Source organism: Silurus aristotelis (genome assembly GCF_946808225.1).
Source record: "Silurus aristotelis genome assembly, chromosome: 8".
NCBI classification, from domain to species: domain Eukaryota; kingdom Metazoa; phylum Chordata; class Actinopteri; order Siluriformes; family Siluridae; genus Silurus; species Silurus aristotelis.
Window position 1 is genome coordinate 1,680,925 of NC_139581.1, and position 25,973 is coordinate 1,706,897.

Here is a 25,973-nt window from a genome sequence, read left to right on the forward strand (position 1 = left end):
TATTTAAAGTGACCCAAAAATATTAGGAAATTGAAACATGAAAATGTATAAATTTGACAAATAATTCATACAATCATCATAAAAAATTATCATAAAAGTTACACCAAAAGTATTAGGACACCCCAGTCTATTCTGCTCTCCACATCTCAAATTAATCAGAAGCAAAGTAAATAAAATAAAATAAAATAAATGTAAAAATGAAGGATTTTATGGCTTAATTTATTCTTTCACAATTCACTCGTCTCCACAGGATTCCTAACACAATTCAGATATACTGAGGAGTCAAGAAGCTTTGGCATGAGAGTCACTACTTCAGCAGTCTCCTGAATATTGTCCTCCATTTTATTCATTTCTCTCTCTCTCTCTCTCTCTCTCTCTCTCTCTCTCTCTCTCTCTCTCTCTCTCTCTCTCTCTCTCTCTCTCTCTCTCTCTTATTTTAAACCTTTATCACAATCATGAGGAACGTGGCCTGGAAACATCTCTGTACCTTTACCTTCATTCTAGAAACATCCTACATTCTACAGATTCTGCACACAGAATTACTGAAGTTCAGGGAGAAATGAAATCCGACTCCTCAGTTATCATTTTATTAAACTTTTACATGCAGTTTATTTCATCACAAAACCTCATAACTGTGTTATAACCCATCCAGAATCCAGCGTATAGAGGCCGAGTGAATGTGGTGTGGACTCTGTGGAGGAGCCTCATCGTATCAGAGACGCTGTAGAAGGACAGAGTTCCTGCACTGTGATCCACATACACTCCTATTCTGGAGGACGCTGGACCTCGGAGTGCAGTTTTAATGTTATTGTGCCAGAAAGAGACAGAGGAAGGAGAACACACCAGACTCCAGGATTTACTGTTGTATCCAAACACACACTCATAACCGTCTCCTTTCCTGCTGATCTCTTTATATGAGACTGATATGTACACAACACCACCGCTCCACTCCACCTCCCAGTAACAGCGTCCACACACACTCTCTTTACACAACACCTGAGACCAGGAGTCAAATCTCTCTGGATGATCAGAGTATCGCTGTTCTGTATCACTGCGTCTCACCGCTCTGTTCTTCTCAGACAGAATGAGTTGAGGATGTGCTGTGTTGGGATCCAGAGTCAGATAACAGAAATCTAGAACAATAAAATGTGCACAGGTTTGATGTTAATCACAGGATTTATAATAAGTGTGTGTGAGACACCTGTGTGTGTTTCTGTTCTCCTAATGCTGCTCTACATGAACTATTTTAAATATTACACATCATCAGTCATCAGGGAGAAATGGATCAGATTTAGATCATCAATACAGACATGTTTACACTCTGTGTGTGTGTGTGTGTGTGTGTGTGTGTGTGTGTGTGTGTGTGTGTGTGTGTGTGTGTGTGTGTGTGTGTGTGTTACACCTACACTGCAGAAAATCTGCTCTGCTCTTTGGTTCTGTGAAAATCATCTGAACTGCTGCAGCTGTTGAGACACAGAGACAAAATAGAGACTGAAAAATGATGTGGAAACATTTTACATCATAAATATGAAAGTTGTGATATTGTGATTAGTGGTGAGAGTAGGGAGCAGGTGGAGAAGATCCTGGAGAGCTGAATAGTGTGTTAGAGAAGTAAAGAAAAGAGTGCAGGCAGGGTGGAGTGGGTGGAGAAGAGTGATAGCAGGAGTGATTTGTGATAGAAGGGTATCTGCAAGAATGAAAGGGAAAGTTTATAGGACTGTGGTGTGACCTGAGATGTTGTATGGTTTAGAGACAGTGGCATTGAGTAAAAGACAGGAGGTAGAGCTGGAGGTAGCAGAGCTGAAGATGTTGAGATGTTCGTTGGGAGTGACGACGATGGACAGGATTAGAAATGAGTTTATTAGAGGGACAGCACATGTAGGACGTTTTGGAGACAAGGTGAGGGAGGTGAGATTGAGATGGTTTGGACATGTGCAGAGGAGGGACATGGGGTATATCAGTAGGGGAATGCTGAGGATGGAGCCACCAGGAAGGAGGAAAAGAGAAAGACCAAGGAGGAGGATTATAGATGGGGTGAGGGAGGACTCTTTACTGTGATACACAACAAATAAATCATTTCCAACACAACTATTTGTTTACCTTGTGGACGGATTTTGTTGAATTCCTCCTGACAGATTTCTTTGACTCGTTTTTTCAGATCTGAGACAGATTTCCTCACTCCATCAAATGAGAGATGTTGGTTGACAGTGAAGCTGGGTGAGTCGTCACATCCAGGAGAAACACAGAGAGACGGGAAACTCTACAGAGAGGAAACACATCATAGAGAAGGAGAAAAGTGGAGAAGGGAAACGAATGAATCTCAGACTGAATCAGACCAAAGACACACTTGTGATCTCACACAGGAACATTTATTGTGGCTGTAATGAGCTTTTAGGAGGAAACTTTGTGAGGAACAGCGCCCTCTGTAGATCAGACAGTGAGTGTTACCTGGAGGAAGTGGATGTGATCAGGTGTGTGTGAAAGCTGCTCCAGATCACTGACTCTCCTCTGAAGATCAGCGATCTCCTGCTCCAGATGTTTCAGGTGTCGTTCAGCTCGACTCAGATCAGCTTTTTCCTGAACATTGATCAGCTCCGTCACCTCCGAGCGCCTTTTCACCAGGGAGCTGATCATCTCATTAAAGATCTTCTCATTATCATCTACTGCTGCCTGTGAACGCTTCTGTTAGAAAATGTTAAAATATGTTTATAATGTCCTCAGTTGTATGTAATGTAATGCTGTGTAGTTCTTCTGTGTTGTGCATATGAGTGAGCCACCAGGGGGCACTGAAGTGTTAACTATTGTAAAACGCGTTTGCGTTAATGTTTGTCCCCTGTGAGTTACGGTTCTTCTCAGTGTGTGTGTGTGAGCTGCTCTGACTGTGAGACTGATGTGTCAGCAGTTTATTAAATGATTAATCTCCATCGTCAATTTATCTTCGCTAGCTGCAACAGTAGTGTGGCACAACTCAACAGGTTATGGGCCCAGGAGTTGTTCGGAAGGATAAGTTTGTTGTTTTTTACTGTTTAGAAAGTCGCGACGGACAGCGTGCTAACATGGCGGGACAACGGAGGATGTACAGTTTGCCTCTACTGATGTTCGACGGAGATGAGTCTAAGTATGAGCTTTGGGAAACTAAAATGCTGGGACATTTTTATTTATCAGGACTAAAAGACACGGTGTTAAAAGAGCCGCAGTCAGAATCTGAGATAGCAGCGGATGCAAAGAAAAATGCTGACGCATATGCTGAACCGATTTTGCTGTTAGATGATAAATGCCTCTCATTAGTTATGAGGACATTAAAGACAAAAATGATGGTGTAAAGCCTCAGAAGATGTCGAGGACTACGTGTTCAAGATAAGAGACAGAGAGACCGGTATCCAGCGGCAGCCAACGTGCAGCATCAAGGAAAATGGTCTAATGGTGGACATGGGGGCTACCTCTCATATTATCATGGACATAACTATGTTCAAGAGTTTCGACAGAACATTAAGGCCTGAAAAGCCCACTGTCGAGCTGGCAGACGGCACTCGATGCAACGGAGTCGCTCCGCGGAAGGAAAATCCTGAGGTTTTCCTCATCGACAGCGGAGGACAGCAACGCAAGGCAGTGCTAAAAGACGCTTTGTTTGTACAACCATACCCCCAAAGAATCTTTTCAGTGAAGGCAGTGACCGCAAAAGGGGCTACGGTTGTTTTCAAAGAAAATAAAGACACCCTGATAACCAGAGACGGTACCAGATTTAACATACATGTATACGGCAAGTTATATTATTTGCATACTGGAACTGAATCTAATGATAGGCATAATGCCTGCCATGACATACAAACATGGCACGAGATCTTAGGTCACTGTAACTATGAAGATGTTATTAAGTTGCAGGGTATTGTTTAAGGTATGCAGATCAAAGGTAAAATTAGCTGACCCGAACAAGAGTGTGAGGTGTGTATTCAGGGAAAGTTTGCCCAAACCAGAAATAGGGACCCTGATGTCAGAGCCCTTACAGATGGTACACACAGACCTTGCAGGTCCAGTAGCCACAGAATCGATGGACGTTTACAAATATGTGCAGTCATTCACTGACGACTATTCGAGCGCAGTCTTCGTATACTTCCTAAAGACGAAAAGTGACACCGTACAGGCTACTGAAAAATTTCTAGCAGATGTATCCCCTTACGGGAAAGTGAGGTGCACGAGATCCGACAACGGAACTGAGTTTACGTGCAATGACTTTCAAGCATTGTTGAGGAAAAACGAAATCAGACATGAAACGTCAGCTCCGTAAGGTCTAAGTGATGTTTATGTCAGAGTAAAACCCAAGACTGGTGAGACTACACAGAGTAGGAGTACAGAAATGCTCCAGAGCCAAGTGTACAGAGTAGAAGTACAGATAGTTACAGTTCAAGTGAAGCAACCAGATCTAGTGACCGCAATCATTCACAAAATGTGACAAATGGTGAACCCGAGAGTAGGAGATATCCGACCAGAGAGAGAAAAACACCGAGTTACTTGGATGACTTCGTAACTGAAGACAGTGATAATGATGAGGAGAATATCACAATAGATTATTGCTGCAGAGTGGTGTGTGGCATTCCACAGACTTTTGAGGGAGCAATGAGGTCAACTAACTCAAAAGAATGGATAAAAGCCATGGATGAAGAAATCCAGTCTCTAAACGAGAACAAAACATTTACCCCGACAACACTGCCAATAGGCAAGAAAACAGTGGGGGGTAGATGGGTCTACTCTATAAAGACTGATGTAGATGGAAAAGACAAATACAAAGCCAGGTTTGTGGCCAAAGGTTACAACCAGAGAATGGGAATAGACTATGGAGAGAAATTTTCGCCCACTGCGGACTTGACAAGTGTAAGGGTGGTGCTACAGAAAGCTGCACAAGAAAATTTACTCCTGCATCAAATGGACATGAAAACCGCACACTTGCATGCTCCCATAGACTATAAGATCTACATCAATCCACCAGAGGGTTACCAAGAGAAAGAGGGTATAGTTTACAAACTAGAGAAATCACTTTACGGTTTGAAACAATCCGGGCGAAACTGGAATAAGATTTTACACAATTGTCTTTCTGAGAATGGATTCACACAAAACCCAGCCGACCACTGTGTTTATGCCAAAGAGTCAAAAGAAGAAAAAGTGATCATAATTACATGGGTTGATGATTTAATTATCGCTGCAAGCAATCAAGAGAGACTGAAAGAAGTGAAAGAGATGCTTGCAGAAAAGTTTAAAATGAAAGATCTGGGTACACTGAAACATTTTCTGGGTATTGATTTTAATCTGTCAGATGGGTGTATAAAAATGACCCAGGAAAAATACACTAACAAGATACTACAGCTTTTTAATATGCAAGATTGTAGGATCAGGGAAATACCATGTGAACAGAAATTAGAGTATACTGAAAATGCAGTAAAGATGAAAGATGTAAAAATGTACAGAGAAGCTGTGGGAAGTCTTATATACCTGACTGTTTGTACCAGACCAGATTTGAGTTTTGTTGTGAGCAGATTATCACAGTATTTTGCTGAACCTACAGAAGAACAATGGGTCACTGTGAAACATGTGTTTCGGTATCTCAAAGGTACAGCAGAGAAAGGGTTAAGTTTTAGGAGAAATGACTGTGAGAAATTAGGTATACAAGCCTACAGTGATGCTGACTGGGCAGCTGATACCAGTGATAGACGCAGTACTACCGGATACTGTGTGAGTTTAAACCAAAACAGCTCTCTAGTATCATGGAAGTTCAGAAAGCAGCCAACTGTGGCGCTTTCCACATGCGAAGCAGAATACATGGCACTTGCTTCAACCATACAAGAGTGTTTATACCTAGAGCATTTACTGGAAGGTATAGATAACTACAAGTATGCACAAACTGTAGTACATGAGGACAATCAGGAAACAATTGCTCTTGCCAAAAACCCTGTAAGCAGACGGAGATGTAAACACATGGACATAAAATCACTTTATCAGGTCTATTGTAAATAGGGGAAGAGTAACTTTGATGTATTGTTCTACTGATAACATGATTGCTGATGTAATGACCAAACCTGTAACGAAGTTAAAACTAAATAGGTTTGCAGGTGTTTTTTTTGAAGATTAATATGTGTATGACAAGGGTCCACATTTATTATATCTTCTATTTTTGTTATATAGCAACCTGAGTACAAGTGGGGGTGTTAAAATATGTTTATATTGTCCTCAGTTGTATGTAATGTAATGCTGTATAGTTCTTCTGTGTTGTGCATATGAGTGAGCCACTAGGGGGCACTAAAGTGTTAACTATTGTGAAACGCGTTTGCGTTAATGTTTGTCCCCTGTGAGTTACGGTTCTTCTCAGAGTGTGTGTGTGTGTGTGTGTGTGTGTGTGTGTGTGTGTGTGTGTGTGTGTGTGTGTGTGTGAGCTGCTCTGACCGTGAGACTGATGTGTCGGCAGCAGTTTAATAAATATGCCTTACACGGCTAAAGATGATTAATCTCCATCGTCAGTTTATCTTCCAGATGCATCGCTAGCTGCAACAAGTGTAGCACAACTCAACAGAAAACACAAACACACACACACACACACACACACACACACACACACACACACACACACACACACACACAGATAAACTCTTACTGTGTGTGTTCATTCCTCACCTTTATAGTATCAACAGTCTTGTTTCAGGTCCTGCACCTTCTTCTGCTTCTCCTGGATCCTCTGCTGGGATTTAATCTGCTCCTCCTTTAACTCATTCTGAGACCAAATAAAATATATTTCAGATAGATTTTATTGTGTTTTACAGAATTATAGTAAAAGTTCTTAATATTGTCTCTAGAACTAATTCTGCTAAAAGGAGATGCAAAGTATAAAAGTTCTATTAAACTACACTCTTCAGCAGGTGTCACATGATCTCTTTGGTTTTGGGTGAAAACGGCACCTGGTTGAAATGTCACTGTTTTTCCTGTTACAGAAACATTAAGGGTAGAAAATCTAACAGCATCACTTACTATTTGATTGAGATGCAGGTTCTCAGATATGATGTTTCTATATAGTGTGTGTCTGTGTGCATTTATAAATAGATCTGATCTCTCATATATATCTCAAATATCATCTGTTGATTTGTGCACTTTAGCTGTAAAAAGCTGTATGAAGGCTGTTTAAAGTGCACTGACTGCTCGCCCGTGTTTAACACGTATTTACACACGATCCTCTAACAGTAAATACAAATTCACCTCAGAACCAATTAAATCCACTGAACAGAATTTACAGTAGAAACAGAAGATTTCTGTAAATTCATAAATTAATGTTCAGTTCTCACCTGTTTTTTACTTCTTTCTGCAGTAGTTGAAACTGTATCATGGCCTTTATGTTCATCCGTCATACACAAGTAACAGCTGAAACTTTGGTCAGTACGGCAGTAGATCTCCATCAGTTTGTTGTGATGGGAACAGATCTTCTCTTGGAGATCTACACAGGCTTCAACTAACTTGTGCTTCTTAAAAAGCCTGAGACTGATAGTGAGGTTTAAGATGATCTTCAGAATACGAGGCCAGACACACCAGACAGGACTTGACGGCTTTGTGTTTTCTCTCAGTGCAGGAATCACAGTCCACATCTCCAGGTCCAGTGTAACAGTGAGCAGGAGAAGCAGCTTGGAGTTCAGTCTTTTTCAGTTTCTCCACCACTTCAGACAGCATGTTGTTCCTCCGTAGAACAGGCCTCGGAGTGAAAGTTTTTTTTACACTGGGGGCGGCTGTAGATGCTCTTCATGTTCTCCTGATTTAGAGGTGGGAATTAACGAAGTACATTTACTTCGTTATTGTACTTAAGTAGATTTTTCTGGTATCAGTATTTTACTCCACTATTTATTTTTCAGACAACTTTTTACTTTTACTCATTACATTTTTACACAAATATCTGTACTTTTTACTTCTTACATTTTCAAAACCGGCTCGTTACTTTAGTTTTAATCCATTGATTTGGTGAAATATCACATTTTTCTTTTCACTGCTCCGATTTCAGCCGAAAAACCGATTTCCTGTTACTGTGCGTCTTTTTTAATCCGCTGGTGTATAAAGTCCTGACTAAGATAAGAATCAGCAGGCAGAAGGCAGTAAGAAGTTTGGGGTTAACGTGGATGAGACAGAGGGAGTCAGTGATGTAAACATGACTGAGAACAGACACATTCATCATCATCATCATCATCATCATCATCATCTTTTCTCTGCTTGTGTTCTGTATGTGGATCTTCAGCCTGGATACATTCATTAGGTAACAACATTTTTAATAAGTTTTATATATATATATATATATATATATATATATATATATATATATATATATATATATATATATATATATATATACACGTATATATTTGGCTGTCAAAAGTCAAATTATTTTAAACGGCACTAAATGTTATTAACGCGCATCAATTCATTTCTGTTTTTACCATTTAAAAAAAAATAAAATAAAATAAAATACAGAAATAAATAACTATTTCTATATAACTATATAAAAAAGCCGAAATTAAAACCTCCAGCAAAACATACACTTATTCACGATGTCCCTTCTTTACTTAGATATAAAATAAATAAATAAACTCCACCGAAAAATATATTTTTAATTAGTAAACTTTTGTTTTATTTTTGCGCCAAGTCTTAAATTAAACACCAAATCCGCCATGTTTTACATAATTAACCCTCTGGGTGGCGTTTTGTGGGTTTTTCCCTCAAAATGGAGAAAAGAACTTAAAATTACTGTCTTTACTGATCGTACAAATAAAAACAATACATCATTTAAATCTGTAAAATGTCTATGATTATATATAAAATCTTCTTGACTTGAAGAGGTGCAGTTTCTCCGGTATCACCTCATTAACTGTCCGTGTGGAAACATAGAAAACTCTCTTAATGATGTCCACACTTCTCTGCACTGTTATAGCCTTTATATTTAATCACTGTACATATGCTTACATATATATCACATGCTGTACATATGATACATGTTTATTTGCACTATTGCTACTTTTGCACTTCTGGTAGATGCCAAACTGCATTTTGTTGCTGTGTAGCTGTACTATGCAATGACAATTATCTATCTATCTACAGTGAGGAAAATAAGTATTTGAACACCCTGCTATTTTGCAAGTTCTCCCACTCAGAAATCATGGAGGGTCTGAAATTGTCATCATAGGTGCATGTCCACTGTGAGAGACATAATCTAAAAAAAAAAAAATCCAGAAATCACAATGTATGATTTTGAAACTATTTATTTGTATGATACAGCTGCAAATAAGTATTTGAACACCTGAGAATGTCAATGTTAATATTTAGAACAGGAGCCTTTGTTTGCAATTACAGAGGTCAAACGTTTCCTGTAGTTTTTCACCAGGTTTGCACACACTGCAGGAGGGATTTTGGCCCACTCCTCCACACAGATCTTCTCTAGATCAGTCAGGTTTCTGGCCTGTCGCTGAGAAACACGGAGTTTGAGCTCCCTCCAAAGATTCTCTATTGGGTTTAGGTCTGGAGACTGGCTAGGCCACACCAGAACCTTGATATGCTTCTTACAGAGCCACCCCTTGGTTATCCTGTCTGTGTGCTTCGGGTCATTGTCATGTTGGAAGACCCAGCCTCGACCCATCTTCAATGCTCTAACTGAGGGAAGGAGGTTGTTCCCCAAAATCTCGCAATACATGGCCCCGGTCATCCTCTCCTTAATACAGTGCAGTCGCCCTGTCCTATGTGCAGAAAAACACCCCCAAAGCATGATGCTACCACCCCCATGCTTCAAAGTAGGGATGGTGTTCTTGGGATGGTACTCATCATTCTTCTTCCTTCAAACAAGTTTAGTGGAATTATGACCCAAAAGTTCTATTTTGGTCTCATCTGACTCACTTTCTCACTTTCTCCCATGACTTCTCTGGATCATCCAAATGGTAATTGGCAAACTTAAGACGTGCCTGGACATGTGCTGGTTTAAGCAGAGGAACCTTCCGCGCCATGCATGATTTCAAACCATGACGTCTTAGTGTATTACCAACAGTAACCTTGAAAATGGTGGTCCCAGTTCTTTTCAGGTCATTGACCAGCTCCTCCCGTGTAGTTCTGGGCTGATTTCTCACCTTCCTTAGGATCATTGAGACCCCACGAGGTGGGATCTTGCATGGAGCCCCAGTCCGAGGGAGATTGACAGTCATGTTTAGCTTCTTATATTTTCTAATTATTGCTCCAACAGTGGACCTTTTTTCACCAAGCTGCTTGGCAATTTCCCCGTAGCCCTTTCCAGCCTTGTGGAGGTGTACAATTTTGTCTCTAGTGTCTTTGGACAGCTCTTTGGTCTTGGCCATGTTAGTAGTTGGATTCTTACTGATTGTATAATGTGGACAGGTGTCTTTATGCAGCTAACGACCTCAAACAGGTGCATCTAATTTAGGATAATAAATGTAGTGGAGGTGGACATTTTAAAGGCAGACTAACAGGTCTTTGAGGTTCAGAATTCTAGCTGATAGACAGGTGTTCAAATACTTATTTGCAGCTGTATCATACAAATAAATAGTTAAAAAATCATACATTGTGATTTCTGGATTTTTTTTTTAGATTATGTCTCTCACAGTGGACATGCACCTACGATGACAATTTCAGACCCCTCCATGATTTCTAAGTGGGAGAACTTGCAAAATAGCAGGGTGTTCAAATACTTATTCTCCTCACTCTATCTATCTATCTATCTATCTATCTATCTATCTATCTATCTATCTATCTATCTATCTATCTATCTATCTATCTATCTATCTATCTATCTATCGAGATCCAGTTAACAGTTAAAACAGGTAGAAGTAATAACTACTTTTTACTTAAGTACATGTCAGAGCCAAGACTTCTTTACTTTCACTTAAGTAAAAAGGTATAATCAGTACTTCAACTTTTACCCGAGTATTTTAAAACATGAGTATCTGTACTTCTACTTAAGTAATGAATGTGTGTACTTTTGCCACCTCTGTCCTAATTCCAGCAGCCATTAATACACACCTTACAGTAACTGTGACCACAAGGAATAGCTACAGGATCCTTCAGGAGATCCAGACACACTGCACAGATGAACTGATCCTGATTTACTGAAATACTGGCTTCTGCCATTTTGCTTGTAAGGAACAGTGTGGCTTTACAACAGAAAATACTTTCTGATCTAAACAGTCCAATCCAATGCAGTCTGATATGTTCTTTGTTGTGAATTTGAATGTGGGTTTAATAATAACAGAAATATAAAACTGACAGCATTCAGACGCTTCACTCAGCCCATCATGTCTTTGTAGGTGTAATGCTACAAGTTCACCACATCTGGATCAGTGTCTTCATCATCTGTCATGTGAATTGGGAATGCCACTATACAGGAGTAATTTTGAGGGCAAGGCTGTTCGGCCTGTTAGGGCTGGATGGTATCCATTACACTCAGGAAGGTGCTGCTTTAATTTCTTGCAGTAAAGCTAATAGTTTCCGAACAGTACTAGTTAACCAGTGACTATCCAGACCCAAGGCTAGGGAGCCAGGGAGGGTGTTTGTTTTTGCCTAGCCCATGTGTTAATCATTCCTGCCAAGTTTCTGCTTCTAGTTTGTAAGGTTTGTTTCATGTTTTCTTTGTTTTCTTTGTTTTGCCCATGTCTTTTTTCAGCTTTCTGTTGACATTTTGTTCGTAATTTCTAAACTAAAACTTTCAATGAAATGGAAATAATATTCAAAATATCAAATGAAAAATGAACTTTAATATCAAACAAAATCTAAGCAGAATTTCATAGAATAAAACTTGATTTTGAATTTTAGTTTAGATGATGTTCATCTATGCTGCAATATTATAGATGACCAGAAGATGGCAGTGTAGCATGTATTAGAGCTCCATGGCACAGAAGTGAATTGGAAGTAGTGAAACTCTAACGGACAAACAGATATTTTGGATTCAATGTGAACCTGAATTAAGACCAGTCATAGTTATTTATTTATCAACACTAACGTCTCTAGGTTACGAACGTAACCCCAGTTCTCCGAGGGAATGGGACGCTGCGTCGAAGCGCTTTGGGAATGCCCCTGCGTTGTCCACGCTCTGAACCATGTGTGAAATCTAGCCAATAGGCAAGACGTGACGTCATAGACAGACGACGTTGCGTAAACCAAGAAGCTACAAGAGGCTGTGCGGTGGTAGCGACATAAGCTTCTGCAAAGAGAGAAGGTAAACACCGCAGGGATGCAGGGAGTGTGGCACGGAGACGCAGCATCTCGTTCCCTCGGGGAACTAGGGTTACGTTTGTAACCCCAGCGTCGCAATGTCCTGGATTGATACTCCAGCAGACCAGGCGGTAGAGGCCGCAACACTCCGAGCGGAGCGGGTACCAGGACTCGTAGTTGAAAGGATGGCATCCACTACCCACCTGCTTAACGTCTGCCCATCGGCAAGAAAACCTTTCTTAATAGGTCCACGGCAGACGAACAGCTGTACCGACCGCCTCCATGGACCCGTCCTGTGGAGACAAGTGTCCAGTGCTCCACGGGTCTGTAACCCCTGGTCGGGGGCTATAAACGAAGGTGGCCAGAATGCCTGTAACACGACACGTCCTGTGGGAGCCGTAGGCACCTCAGGTTTCGTGTATAGAAACACTCTGGCCATGCCAGGGGCAACTCCAGGTGGGACAGGGCAACTGCCAAGTCCCAGACAGACACTCTGGGTCGCGTCCCGGGCCTCAGCCTTCAGGCGCCGTGGAGGAAACGTGTCACCAAAGGCAGGGTGATATATGCCGCGATGGCGGGCACGTAAACCTTCAGGGTCGAAGGGGTTAACCCTGTGGCAAACTGTTCCTGTAAAACCCCAGAACTAAACCGACCGGGCAGTTAACTGGGTCCAAGTCACGGTGCTCACACATGAACAGTCACCATCGTGCGGCGTACAACCTCCTCGTAGGGGGAGCTCTGGAGTGGAGAAGGGTCTCTACTACCTCGGTAGAGAGACCAGCCACAGCTTCCACAACTCCGCCCGCCTGCAAAAGGAGATCCCTCCAGGGAGGAATTTCCCACACAGGGCCCTCGAGTAGGGATACCAGGTCTGTAAACCAAGGCTTGCCCGGACATCGAGGTGCTACCAGGAGGAGACAGACTCCTTCCCAGTGAGCTCTTCACAGAACTCCAGAGAGCAGCACGATCAGGGGAAAGGCGTACAGGCGTAGCCTCAGCCATGACTGTCCTATGGCATCCACTGTCACGACAGGGCATCTGCTCTGACATCCAACCATCCCGGGATGTAAACGGCTCTTAATGAGAGGAGTTCGTCCTGGGACCACAAGAGGACCTCTCGCGCCAGTTGTTTGCAAGGGGTGAGACCGGAGGCCCCCCTGGTGGTTGATGCACAAGACCACTGTAGTATTGTATGTGCGGACCAACACATGGTGGTACCTTAGGCCTGGGAGGAAGTGCTTCAACCCCATAACACTGCCAACATCTCCAGGCAAATTAAGTGCCACGAGAGACGTGGGCCGCTCCACAGACCCTGGGCGAAGTGGCCACTCATGACCGCTCCCCACCCCGTGAGGGAAATGTCCGTTGTTCGTGTTGGGTCCCTCTATGCATCCAAGACTCGAAGGGCACACCGCGAAATCTTGATGGTACGATACGGACTCCCTCTGGGGGAGAACCCAACACTGGAGGGGCCTCATGTGGAGAAGGCTGAGTGGAATTACACTAGATGCTGCGGCCATGAGACCCAGCAGCCTCTGGAACTGCCTCACAGTGAGTGGCTGTCCTGCTCCTACCCTCCTCCTAACCTCCTAACCTCTCGCGCCAGTTGTTTGCAAGGGGTGAGACCGGAGGCCCCCCTGGTGGTTGATGTACGAGACCACTGTAGTATTGTACGTGCGGACCAACACATGGTGGTCCCTTAGGCCTGGGAGGAAATGCTTCAACCCCATAACACTGCCAACATCTCCAGGCAAATTAAGTGCCACGAGAGACGTGGGCCGCTCCACAGACCCTGGGCGGAGTGGCCACTCATGACCGCTCCCCACCCTGTGAGGGAAATGTCCTCCTGACTGCGGTAAGGATGACGTCAAACCGGGCGGATGACAACCGTGCCCGCAACCTGGCCGAGTCCCACACCACGCCGAGAAAAGTGGTTCTCCGCGCTGGAAAAAGTACACTCTACCCGGCGTTTTAGTCTGAACCCCAGTGCCTTCATGCAGGCGAGAACAACATCTCAATGCCGAACTGCCTGGTGCTCTAAACGAGCCAATATCAACCAATCGTCGATATAATTCAAAATGCGTATTTCTCTCACTCTATTTCTCTCTCTCTCACACACACACACACACACTATTATATTATGATATACTCCATTCAAAACTGCATAGAAAAACATAATTAAAAAGCCAGAAACTAAGCTTTCTATGCACAGTGCTGTTTTATGGTGTTTTGGCCCCACCAGGTAGCCAACAGTACAAATTAAAAATTTAACCTCTTTCAAAAAGAGGGCACTACTTATTTTAAAAAATGCACGATTATATCATGTCATGGCAGTTACAGTTAATCAGGAAAAAAAACATCCACACAATAAGTGTGGGAGAAACAAAAGCTGATGCTGCAAAAACAATGCATCAAAGCTTAATAATAAGCTTTGACTGGAATAAGCTTAATATACTGCCATCTTGCCATCTGCAATATTATTAAAAACAAAAGAAATGTTTATTTACACAATTTACAATAAATAAAATAAAAATACAACAAATATAATACAAAAAAATTTAAAAATACAATAAAAATTATTTATTTATTTTTTACAGAAAGAAACAACATGAGTGAATTTGTTTAAAGGTGAAATCACACATTCGCTCCTCGAAAAGCAGCTTCTATAAACATTATAATGCCCAAATTAAAGGTAGTTAAACTCAATATGTGGCTTTTGCATTTTTTTAAAGTGCACTTTTATAAATAAACACCCTGAATTAGAGTTTTATATAGTTATATTCAGCAAAACAGCTTATTTACATTTTTTCATCCAATTAATCAGAAAAGTAATCATTAGTTGCAGCCCTTATTTATATTCACTCGTTTAATTGTAGTTGGTTTTTTTTTTGTGATTGTTCGGTTGTTTTGTCTTTATGTAAAAATCTAACGAGGAACGAAGGACACAAACCAGCTTTATGCGCTATGTACATGACATCAGTATGTAATAATTTCTAGTGTATTGTCCGTTAAATAAACAAATACAAATACAAATAAAATAAAAACATTCAGATAGAAATATTTAAAGTGACCCAAAAATATTTGGAAATTGAAGCTGAACTTGAAAATGTATGAATTTACCCTTGAACATAGATTCTGTTTTAACTTTGCTAAAAGGATGAAAATGGCAGTGGTGAACACGTATTTTAAGAAGAAGGAGGATCATAGGGTGACGTATAAGAGTGGAGGAAGGTGCACACAGATGGACTATGTTCGATGTAGGAGATGCAACCTGAAGGAGATTGGAAACTGTAAGGTGTTGGCAGGGGACAGTGTAGCTAGACAGCATCGGATAGTGGTCTGTATTATGGTTTTGGAGGCGAAGAAGTAGAGGAGGAGAGTGAGGACTGAAAGAAGAATAAGATGGTGGAAGCTGAAGGAGGAAGAGTGTAGTGTGAGGTTCAGGGAAGAGGTCAGACAGGGGCTCTGTGGTGGTGAAAAGGTGCCGGATGATTGGGAAACTACTGCGGGAGAGATGAGGGAGACAGCTAGAAAAGTACTTGGTGTGACATCTGGAAATAGAAAGGAAGACAAAGAGACGTGGTGGTGGACAGTGTGACAGCAGTGAAGTGTGCAGTAGGAAAGATAGACTGGTTCAGGGTGAAGGATGGACTGCATCAAGGATCAGCCCTGAGCCCTTTCCTGTTTGCAGCGGTGATGGACAGGTTGACAGACGAGGTCAGACAGGAGCTCCCCTGGACTATGATGTTTGCAGATGATATTGTGATTTGTGGTGAGAGTAGTGAGCAGGTTGAGAAGAGCCTGGAGAGGTGGAGATATGTGCTGGAGAGAAGGGGAATGAAAGTCAGTAGGAGGGAAACAAAGTACATGTGTGTAAATGAGAGGGAGGGCAGTGGAGTGGTGCGGTTACAGGTAGAAGAGGTGGAGAAGGTGGAGGAGTTCAGGTACCTGGGGTCAACAGTGCAAAGTAATGGAGAGTGTGTTAGAGAAGTAAAGAAAAGAGTGCAGGCAGGGTGGAGTGGGTGGAGAAGAGTGACAGGAGTGATTTGTGATAGTAGGGTATATGCAAGAATGAAAGGGAAAGTTTATAGGACTGTGGTGGGACCTGTGATGTTGTATGGATTAGAGACTGTGGCATTGAGTAAAAGACAGAAGGCGGAGCTGAAGATGTTAAGGTTTTCGTTGGGAGTGATGAGAATGGACAGGATTAGAAATGAGTTTATTAGAGGGACAGCGCATGTAGGATGTTTTGGTAACAAGGTAAGGGAGGTGAGATTGAGATGGTTTGGACATATGCAAAGGAGGGACATGAGTTATATTGGTAAAAGAATGCTAAGGATGGAGCCACCAGGTAGGAGGAGTAGAGGAAGGCCAAGGATGAGGTTCATGGATGTGGTGAGGAAAGACATGCAGGTAGTTGGTGTGAAAGAGGCAGATGTAGAGGGCAGGGGGGTCTGGAGACGGATGATCCGCTGTGGCGACCCCTAATGGGAGCAGCCGAAAGAAGAAGAAGATAGATTCTGTTTAACACGTACAAACAATTCATACAATCATCATAAAAAATTATCATAAAATTTAAACCAAACGTATCAGGACACCCCAGTCTATTCTGCTTGTCACAGATCATATCGAGTTGATCAGAAGTAAATAAAATAAAATAAAGGTAAAGATGAAGGATTTTATGGCTTCATTTATTCTTTCAGAATTCACTCGTCTCCACAGGATTCCTTACACAATTCAGAAATACTGAGGAGTCAAGAAGCTTTGGCATGAGAGTCACTACTTCAGCAGTCTCCTGAATATTGTCCTTTATTTTATTTCTCTCTCTCTCTCTCTCTCTCTCTCTCTCTCTCTCTCTCTCTCTCTCTCTCTCTCACTCTCACTCTCTGTTGTTTTAAACCTTTATCACAATCATGAGGAACGTGGCCTGGAAACATCTCTGTAGCTTTACCTTCATTCTAGAAACATCCTACATTCTACCGATTCTGCAAATAGAATTACTGAAGTTCAGGGAGAAATGAAATCTGACTCCTTAGTTATAATTTTATTAAACACTTTTACATGCAGTTCATTTTCGATCACAAAACCTTACATCTGCATTATAACCTACACAGAATCCAGCGTATAGAGGTTGAGTGAATGTGGTGTGGACTCTGTGGAGGAGCCTCATCGTATCAGAGACGCTGTAGAAGGACAGAGTTCCACATACACTCCTATTCTAGAGGACGCTGGACCTCGGAGCTCAGTTTTAATGTTATTGTGCCAGAAGTAGACAGAGGAAGAAGAACACACCAGACTCCAGGACTGACTGTTGTATCCAAACACACACTTAAAACCCTGTCCTTTCCTGCTGATTTCATTATATGAGACTGATATAAACACATTACCGCTCCACTCCACCTCCCAGTAACAGTGTCCACACACACTCTCTTTACACAACACCTGAGACCAGGAGTCAAATCTCTCTGGATGAGCAGAGTATCGCTGTTCTGTATCACTGCGTGTTACGACTCTGTTCTTCTCAGACAGAATGAGTTGAGGATGTGCTGTGTTGGAATCCAGAGTCAGATAACAGAAATCTAGAACAATAAAATGTGCACAGGTTTGATGTTAATCACAGGATTTATAATAAGTGTGTGTGAGACACCTGTGTGTGTTTCTGTTCTCCTAATGCTGCTCTACATGAACTATTTTAAATATTACACATCATCAGTCATCAGGGAGAAATGGATCAGATTAACAATACAGTTTACACTGTGTGTGTGTGTGTGTGTGTGTGTGTGTGTGTGTGTGTTACACCTACACTGCAGAAAATATTCTCTGCTCTTTAGTTTTGAGGGTAAAATCATCTGAACTGCTACAGCTGTGGAGACACAAAGACAAAATGAAGACTGAAAAATGACATCAGAATCAAGCCAACTGCATCTTTACTATCTACTGCTCATGCTGTCTCACAAGGCAGTGGAACACACTCAGAGGAGAACGCTATCTACCTTCATACCGAGATGGCACCGGTGAGGTTGGCTGCCGTCATGTTTTCTCTTTTTTTGTTTATTTTATTAGATACACTTCCATCTACACTAGATGGACATCATCAGATATGACAGACACTTTTATTTCTATTGGTGTACAATGCACTAACCTTTCGAAGTTTTTAAATCTGGACCCATGCTGGCCGAAAGAGATCCTGAGGGAGAACAAAGGACCGGCGTCCGCGAGGGAAAGAGCTGGCATCAGGAACAGGCTGAGGGCACGTGTACACCGTGCTCCCTTACCTAGTATCCTGTTAGCCAACGTCCAGTCACTGGAAAACAAGCTCGACAACCTCAGGGCAAGGGTCAAGTTCCAGAGAGACATTCGGGACTGCAACCTTCTCTGCTTCACCGAGACATGGCTGAACCCAGCGGTACCAGACCACACCATCCAACCGGCCGAGTTTTTCTCGGTTTACCGCATAGACAGAACACTGGAGTCGGGGAAGTCAAGAGGAGGTGAAGTGTGTCTGATGGTGAACAATCACTGGTGCGACAGTGTGAGCATCGTTCCTCTTTCACGCTCCTGCACACCAAATCTGGAACTACTGACCATCAAATGTCAGCACTTCTATCTACCTCAGGATTTCAGCTCGGCCATAGTCAGTGCTGTTTATATTCCACCTCAAGCGGACACAGACACTGCAGTATGGGATTTACATGAGACAGTAACACTTCACCAAACACAGCATCAGGACGCTGCGCTCATTGTGGTAGGAGATTTTAACAGTGCCAAACTCAAGAGCGCACTACTGAACTTTCATCAGCACATCACCTGCCCCACCAGGGGCGAAAGGACACTGGACCACTGTTACACACCATTCAAGAACAGCTACAAGGCACAATCATGTCCACCGTTTGGGAAATCGGACCATGCCGCCATCTTCCTCATGCCTGTTTACAAACAAAGGCTGAAACAGGAAGCTCCGGTTCAGAGGGAGGTCACGCGCTGGACTGACCAATCGGTGGTCGCTCTTTAGGACGCTTTGGATGACGCAGACTGGGACATGTTCAGGCGCAGCTCTGATGACGTCAACATGTTTACGGAAGCGGTTGTGGGATTCATCGGCAAACTAGCGTATGATACGGTGGAAAAAAACACCATTAGAACGTTTCCCAACCAGTAGTCATGGGTGGATAAAACTATCCGCGATGCTCTGAGATCCCGCTCCGTTGCCTACAACACGGGGCTCGCCACCGGGGACATGGACATGGACAAGGCAGCGTCTTACAGTGTTTGCAGAGCGGTGAAGGATGAGAAGCAGCGCTACGGGAGGAAACTAGAGTCACAGTTCCAACATGGTGGCTCTAGGAGCCTATGGCAGGGACTACGAACAATCACGGACTATAGAACACCATCTTCTAGAATGGTAAATGCGGACGCTTTTCTGGCAGACGAGCTAAACACCTTTTACGCTCGATTGGAGGCTGCAGCTAACCACGCTAGCGGCACAAACAGCGTGCACGCTGAGAGAGCCGGAGAGGTAAACACGGAGCATGACGTGAGGAGGGCATTCAAGAGAGTGAATACCTTTGTTTGGAAGGCAGCAGGACCAGATGGCAGATTGTTTGGAAGGCAGCAGGACCAGATGGCATCACAGGTTGGTTTCTGAAAGCCTGCACTGACCAGCTAGCACCGGTGTTCACTAAGTTATTCAATCTGTCACTGGAAGAGTCTGTTGTCCCCTCATGTTTCAAACAGTCCACCAGTGTTCCTGTCCCAAAGAAACCCCAGCCCGCCTGCCTCAACGACTATCGCCCTGTAGCCTTGACCTCAGTAGTGATGAAGTGCTTTGAGAGACTGGTCAGAGACTTCATCACTGCCTCACTACCAGACACACTGGACCCATTACAGTCCGCGTACCGTCAGAACCGTTCTACTGAGGTCACCATTGCTCATCTCCTCCACACTACGATTAGCCACCTGGACCAAAGAAATGGGAATTATATCATGTAACCCACTAGAAAATAATTCTAGATTATAGAGGGTTAGTTTGGTTACAATTATATGATTAGCTCTGGATGAGACTAAATTAATCGTTCATTCAAAGTCACAGAATATGTGTGCTTTTTTCTTTAAGAGTGCCGCTAATGGTAGCAAGCTTGATTGGTGTGTACATGTGGAAAATGTGTTTGACACAACAAGTTAAGTTGGTCTTTATTTTACTTGTTTGCTATTGGTTAATCCCGGGTTTCCCGGAAAATCTAGAATTTGGGTGGAAAAAGAAAAAAAAGGAAGAGACGGTGCTGCCCGGAGGCTGATCGGATTGATTAAGCTGAAAATGTGCAGTAATAAGAGTGAATTATTTAATAACTAGTTGTATAATTTACTTAAAGTGTAGAGCGTGTGTGTTAATACACTGATTGTTTTATGTGTTAAGTTTGAGTTTACCGGGTGGACTTTTCCCTCATGGCGATTAGCTAATGAGCAAGCAATTGGTGAGAAAACGGACTCAGCTTAGTGGTATACTAAGACCTTAACAAAAGAAGGAGAAAAGGACTGTTATTGAGGAGAAATTGGGAGATTCTGCTTAGAAGACCACATACTGACCCTGATCATAGCGATTTTCTGGTGGCTGTATTGGAGAGTGACACATAGGCGGCCAGGCAAAACGCAGGACGAGGATGGGAGGAGACTTACCACAGGTTTTGCCGTTATTCCACAGAGTTCTAAAGGAGTTAAGGTACCCTTTTCGTTTCTTATATGCTTCGGAGAGTGAAGAGGCCAGTTTTCTGTTTTCACGGCCACTACATACCCGAGCCACGATTCAGGCCTGCTACTGAGTGTGTGTGTGTGGGCCCACAGGTTACTTTAAATAGTTCACATTGTGCACTAAGGAACTTCGTGTAACAATAATAATCAGACTTCTTGTGAAAGAGTTTCATACATTTGACTACAAGTGTGTATGCAGACACCGAAGAAATCGCTACGGCACTGATTTATATTGTGATGCTGGTGAAATGTGTTTTGGGGGTTTAACTATATCAGAGACTTAAAGTGCTTATAATTTGGGTCATTTAAATTCTTGTATTAAGATTTAATGAGTTCTTATTTTTTTTTATTATTATTATTATTATTATTAAATTTGTTCTGTTCGATTACTTGCTAGAGAGTTTCTTCATTTGAACTTGAGGTATTCTACGTTTTATGTTTAAGATTATTTACTACACGAGAGTCAATTTATTCAGTGATATCAGAGGGGCCTTTATACAACATCTCTGAGGCATTCGTTTAGTGAACCTGGTGCTGCTCCTTACTACACTATAAATAACACGGGTAAGGGGCGCTACACAAAGATGCTGTTTGTGGACTACAAATCAGCATTTAACACAATAATTCCCTCCACACACACCTCTAAGTTGGAGGTCCAGGGACTCAGCCTGCCGCTATGCCAATAGATCTCTAACTTCCTGAAAGACAGACCACACAGACAGTTCACATATGACTGTGTGGCCACTTCCAACTACACAACAATTATCAAGTTTGCTGACGACACTGTTGTGGTGGGCCTGATCTCCAACAATGACGAGACAGCCTACCTACAGGAGGTTAAAAACCTGGAGAGATGGTGCCAGGAAAACAACTGTCTCCTGAACGTCATCAAGACTAAAGAGTTGATTGTGGACTTCAGCACGAAGCAGGGGCGGTCATACCAACCGCTAAACACCAACGGGACCCCAGTGGAGAGAGTGGACAGTTTCCGGTACCTTGGTGTTCACATCACACAGGACCTGTCTTGGTCCTGTCACACCAACACCCTGGTGAAGAAGCCCGGCAGCGTCTGTACCATCTGAGATGCTTAAGGGACTTTAAACTACCCTCTCAGGTGCTAAAGACTTTCTACGCCTGCACCATTGAGAGCGTTCTGACGGGTAGCATTACTTCCTGGTTCAGGAACAGCACCATGCAGGACAGGCAAGCCCTCCAGAGTGTGGTGCGTTCAGCTGAACGTACCATCCACACCGAGCTCCCTAACCTGCAGGAAATCTACAGCACGTGGTGCCAGACCAGAGCCAGGAAGATTATGAAGGACCTCAGCCATCCCAACAATGAACTTTTTTCTTTGTTGCGTTCAGGGAAACGCTTCTGTTCCCTAAAACCGAACACAGAGAGAATCAGGAGGAGCTTCTTCCCGCAGGCCATTCGGAGTTTAAACCAGGAGACACCCAGGATCTAAAAACTGGCTCACTCTCTCCATCATCACACTTTTTCTCTGCACATATCTCCCTTTTCGCACTATGACACTTTAAACTCTGGACTCGCACAGCACAGTGCACTTTATATTTTATACCACACCATACCGCACACGGACACTTTATGGACAATCACAAAACCACCTTAAATTGTTTACTGTTTTACTGCTTACTGCCATAAGCATATTTTGTATATAAATCTTTTCTCTCATATATATCTTTATATATTCTTATATTTTATATAGTTTTTATACTTATTTATCTGCCGTCTTTTCTTTGATTTATTTTTCTCCCCAACCCATTCCCTCATGCCGGAACGTCGTAAAAAATAGCATTTCACTGCATGTCGTACCCTGTATGTATGTGTATGTGACAAACAAAATTTGATTTAAAATTTGATTTGATTGTGAATACGTGACCTCCACTTATTACTGTTCAATGAAATTTCTCTCCCTCTTTACTGTGATACACAACAAATAAATCATTTTCAACACAACTGTTTGTTTACCTTGTGGACGGATTTTGTTGAATTCCTCCTGACAGATTTCCTCGACTCGTTTTTTCAGATCTGAGACAGATTTCCTCACTCCATCAAATGAGAGATGTTGATTGACAGTGAAGCTGGGTGAGTCGTCACATCCAGGAGAAACACAGAGAGACGGGAAACTCTACAGAGAGGAAACACATCATAGAGAAGGAGAAAAGTGGAGGAGAGAAACAAATGAATCTCAGACTGAATCAGACCAAAGACACACTTGTGATCTCAGACAGGAACATTTATTGTTGCTGTAATGAGCTTTTAGGAGGAAACTTTGTGAGGAACAGCGCCCTCTGTAGATCGGACAGTAAGTATTACCTGGAGGAAGTGGATGTGATCAGGTGTGTGTAAAAGCTGCTCCAGATCACTGACTCTCCTCTGAAGATCAGTGATCTCCTGCTCCAGATGTTTTAGGTGTTGTTCAGCTCGACTCAGATCAGCTTTTTCCTGAACTCTGATCAGCTCCGTCACCTCCGAGCGCCTTTTCACCAGGGAGCTGATCATCTCATTAAAGATCTTCTCATTATCATCTACTGCTGCCTGTGAACGCTTCTGTTAGAGCACACACACACACACACACACACACACACACACACAATGTGTGTGTGTTCATACCTCACCTTTATAGCATCAACAGTCTGTTTCAGCTCCTGCACCTTCTTCTGCTTCTCCTGGATCCTCTGCTGGGATTTAATCTGCTCCTCCTTTAACTCATTCTGAGACCAAATAAAATACATTTCAGATAGATTTTATTGAGGGGGAGTGGTGGCTCCAGTGGTTAAGGCGCTGGGTTGCCGATCGGAAGGTCTGGGGTTCGAGCCCCGGTATCGCCGAGCTGCCACTCTTGGGCCCTTGAGCAAGGCCCTTAACCCTCTATGCTCCGGGGGTCTCTTACGAGGGAAATATCAAGGTCCGTGACGTGGGGCCGCCTTCCCGTGGGCTCACCACCTGCAGGAGGGACAGTAAGGGACGGTGCTGTGAGGATTGGGCAGCAGTCGAAGGCGGGGGCCTGCTTAGACTGCTGCCCCCGCGACCCGAATTACGGATTAGCGGGAGAAAATGAATGAGTGAATGAATAGATTTTATTGTGTTCTACAGAATTATAGTAAAAGTTCTTAATATTGTCTCTAGAACTAATTCTGCAAAAAGGAGAAGCAAAGTATAAAAGTTCTATTAAACTACACTCTTCAGCAGGTGTCACATGATCTCTTTGGTTTTGGGTGAAAACGGCACCTGGTTGAAATGTCACTGTTTTTCCTGTTACAGAAACATTAAGGTAGAAAGTCTAACAGCATCACTTACTATTTGACTGAGATGCAGGTTCTCAGATATGATCTTTCTATATAGTGTGTGTGTCTGTGTGCATTTATAAATAGATCTGATCTCTCATATATATCTCAAATATCATCTGTTGATTTGTGCACTTTAGCTGTAAAAAGCTGTATGAAGGCTGTTTAAAGTGCACTGACTGCTCGCCCGTGTTTAACACGTATTTACACACGATCCTCTAACAGTAAATACAAATTCACCTCAGAACCGAGTAAATCCACTGAACAGAATTTACAGTAGAAACAGAATTTGTGTAAATTCATAAATTAATGTTCAGTTCTCACCTGTTTTTTACTTCTTTCTGCAGTAGTTGAAACTGTATCATGGCCTTTATGTTCATCCGTCATACACAAGTAACAGCTGAAGCTTTGGTCAGTACGGCAGTAGATCTCCATCAGTTTGTCGTGCTGAGAGCAGATCTTCTCTTGGAGATCTACACAGGCTTCAACTAACTTGTGCCTCTTAAAAGCCTGAGACTGATAGTGAGGTTTAAGATGATCTTCACAATACGAGGCCAGACACACCAGACAGGACTTGACGGATTTGCGTTTTCTCCCAGTGCAGAAATCACAGTCCACATCTCCAGGTCCAGCGTAACAGTGAGCAGGAGAAGCAGCTTGGAGTTCAGTCTTTTTCAGTTTCTCCACCAATTCAGCCAGAATGTTGTTCCTGCGTAGAACAGGCCTCGGAGTGAAAGTTTCTCTACACTGGGGGCAGCTGTAGACCCTCTGAAGATCCTCCTGATTCCAGCAGCTATTAATACACACCTTACAGAAACTGTGTCCACAAGGAATAGCTACAGGATCCTTCAGGAGATCCAGACACACTGGACAGATGAACTGATCCTGATTTACTGAAATACTGGCTTCTGCCATTTTCCTGCTGTGTGTGTAAGAAAGAGAGAAAAAGAGGGAGAAAAAGAGAGGGGGCTTCAAGTTCTGAGTTTCGTTTTCTCTGAAATTAATTTCCTGTTGTGTGTGTTATAGTGTGACACACAGAGTGGGTGTGGCTTTAAACACAGAGAGTTCAGGCTTGTAAGAAACAGTGTAGTTTTACAACAGGAGATAATTTCTGATCTAAACAATCCAATCCAATGCAGTCTGATTTGTTCTTTGTTGTGAATTTGAATGTGGGTTTAATAATAACAAAAATATAAAACTGACAGCATTCAGACGCTTCACTCAGCACATCATGTCTTTGTAGGTGTAATGCTACAAGTTCACCACATCTGGATTCGAGGATCTCCTCCGTTTGCTCTCTGCAGTGTCTTCAACATCTGTCATGTGAATTAGAGAACGTCACTGTACAGCATTTGGATTGAAATCCAGGCTCTGACTAGACCTCTCATGAACATTCACACACTTTCATCAGCACAGTGTACTGGGTGTGTTTCGGCTCTTTGTCATGTTGGAAGGTAAATATTTCTCCAGCAGCAATTAAGAGGATGAAGTGTGGAAAATCGTTTGGACCAAATGACATCCCAGTAAAAGCATGGAGATGTTTACATTTACATTTGCAGCATTTAGCAGACGCAATTATCCAGAGCGACATACAAATATGGTTTGAGTCTCTAGCAATGAATAAATCTACACTGGTATGCAAGATTACAAACTTAATATAAATATAACTGTTGAATTCTACAAAGCAAACTTAGA

General features: G+C 42.6%; 1 pseudogene across 1 annotated transcript; it reads right to left on the reverse strand.

The window, feature by feature from the left end:
* Positions 1-379: 379 nt before the first annotated feature.
* Positions 380-25,265, reverse strand: LOC310730521 (annotated as a pseudogene). The gene is made up of 13 exons (XR_014538391.1): positions 24,603-25,265; positions 23,610-23,705; positions 23,308-23,541; positions 22,960-23,119; positions 18,029-18,088; positions 17,297-17,804; positions 11,004-11,253; positions 7,323-7,780; positions 6,661-6,757; positions 2,449-2,682; positions 2,101-2,260; positions 1,407-1,463; positions 380-1,133 (listed from the first exon to the last, which is right to left on the reverse strand). The product of XR_014538391.1 is annotated as an uncharacterized misc_RNA (transcript).
* Positions 25,266-25,973: the final 708 nt, after the last annotated feature.